This window comes from Nelumbo lutea, chromosome 4 (assembly GCF_056320005.1).
Source record: "Nelumbo lutea isolate HS-2025 chromosome 4, American lotus-T2T, whole genome shotgun sequence".
Lineage (NCBI taxonomy): Eukaryota > Viridiplantae > Streptophyta > Magnoliopsida > Proteales > Nelumbonaceae > Nelumbo > Nelumbo lutea.
The window spans coordinates 76,196,157-76,198,424 of record NC_142687.1 but is presented as its reverse complement, the minus strand read 5'-3'; the positions used below and the strand labels follow the sequence as shown (position 1 = coordinate 76,198,424).

Genomic DNA, 2,268 nt, shown 5'->3' with positions numbered 1-2,268 from the left:
ATTACTCATTCCATGGTCATCATGTGAGGAGTTGTTTTTCTTCTGCTGTCGTAACTCTGAAGTTGGTATGTGTTTAAATATATAGGAGGTTCCTGATTCTTCTTCTCGTGGGTGGGACATTCTTTGTGCTGGAATCCACTTTGCATCCGACCCCAACTTTATGCCAGTGGTCCTTTATTGAATCCCAATTACTCTGATGATACACCCCAATAGGAGATTCAGTTTTGTTCTACTATCTTATTGTTATGTTACTACAAAGTTTCTCAAGGTGAAGCTGGTTGTGGGTGCTTTGAAGGTGTAGATGTCATTATTTAGTCATTGAAGTTCTTACATAACCCCTGCGACAGAAGCAGACATAAAAATAGTTCAGTGACTCAGTCGTCGTTCACTATTCTCCGTTCACCATTGGCCCCCATTCCGTTGCCGGTTATCCCTTCTTGGGGAGAAGAGATAAATAATTAAGAAAATGGAGTTGGGGCTGACGTCGGTGCCTTGACTGACTCTTTTTCTAATTAATTAATTAGAAGATGCAGTAATGTAAATTAAAAGAAGAAGAAGAAAAGATAATGATATAGCAACTAGCTAGGTCATTCATTCTGAACACCTACGTGTAAAAGACGAGAGAAATTAAACTAATGCTGCTAGAAATAAGATCACACAGAATCACAATGAGAGCCTGAGATCCAACTCTTCTTCTTCTTCTTTTTTCTGTTTCGACGACTTAGCCTGTTCATGGCGCTGGGAAGAAGGCCCCGGAAGCGCTGAAGAAGAGGACTTGAATTGGACATCCTCCGCCATGAAATCTTCACGTTGGAAGGACGGATTCCAAAGCGATTTTTCTTGTTTATCACTCTCCTCCTTGGATCTAGTGTTTAGTGCTTTGTCTCTCAACTGATCACGAACGTTGCGAAAATTTCTAATCAGAGCGAAAAATTTCTCCATCTTTTCCTCATCGTCATCGTCGACTTCTTCTTCTATAGCAGATCTTTTTTTACGTTCTGCTTCCATGGCAACCAGCAGGGAGACGTAATAAGAACGGAAGGAACTAGACACAACACTGTCTCACCAATGGGGGTTGGGTATCTATTTATACTCCTTCGGCTTCCAGTGGGCAGTAGAAATTGGAAAACGGGTGTAATGGAATCGAGTCCAGCCGATTATCAAGCTCGACTTAAAAAGTACAGAGCTCCAAACTCTGACTCGAGTCCATACCCGTGAGTTATAAATAATAAATTAATATTAATTATATTAAAAATAAAATATATTCGAAATTAGATAAATTTGTATTAAATAAAAAAATATATTATGAAAATCAATTACAAATGTATCCATTTATATTATAAATAAAATAATATAAAAAAAAGTTAATTAAAAAAATTTATTTTATTATGAACTTGATTAAGCTCATGAACCGGTTGGGCCGGTTATTATGAAACTCGAATTGGTTCAAAAGTAATGACTCAAGTCTACTCGAAAGTCGAACCCAAATAACTCGCGGTTCGCGAATAGGCTCGGCTTGCTTACACCCAATGGGAGGGAGGCCTTCGGTTGAGTGTAGGTGTCTATACATTTGAAATTCCAAAACTGACCTCCTAACAATAATTGATATTTTCATGGTGGTTGGATCATTAGATAAGCCTGACATCATCAATCGTGCGTCAGACACCGGTACACTACACGTTTTAGTAGACCCCACCTTACCATGTTGTCCCTCATGCAATTATTATTTAACAAAAAAAATATCAATAATGGGCGCCGCGGGACCCAGCCCGCAGGAATATTTTGCACCGGTGGATTTGCGTCAGATTGGTCCTACTCCTACACACAAGGACACGATACCTCGTGTTTTCTCGGATGTCTCCGGATCTCCTGCACTCTCACTCAACCTTTTCTTGCACCTCAATACTACTGACTCGATGTTTTGGTAAAACATATAATTCCATTTCCATGGCTTTCGGTATGCAGCATACCTTCCTTAACTCTCATTAGGGCTTGAGATTTGGTTGAACCGCAAGGATTGAATCGCTTTAGCAAAACTACTAAAATTACCTTTATTTATGATGGGCCCTGCTCCGGCCTATCCTACAAGCCACGTGGATGCTGATGTGGCCTAGGGACGACGTCACGTCCTCAGCTAAGTCAGCAGCATGGTGAACAGTCAACCGCTCATGGCCACCCCCACTTCTTGGCAGGTTGCTTAGTTGTTCGTCAGTTCGTCAGTTCGTCAGTTCGTTCAATACTCCTATTCGCCTTGCCCAACACAATTCA

The 2,268-nt window shown here is 40.7% G+C and overlaps 1 long non-coding RNA gene across 1 annotated transcript; it reads right to left on the bottom strand.

The window, feature by feature from the left end:
- Positions 1-283: 283 nt before the first annotated feature.
- On the bottom strand, positions 284-1,164 carry LOC148861154 (uncharacterized). The gene is made up of 2 exons (XR_016112489.1): positions 609-1,164; positions 284-338 (listed from the first exon to the last, which is right to left on the bottom strand). It is a non-coding gene; the product is annotated as an uncharacterized LOC148861154 (long non-coding RNA).
- Between the last annotated feature and the right edge of the window lie 1,104 nt (positions 1,165-2,268).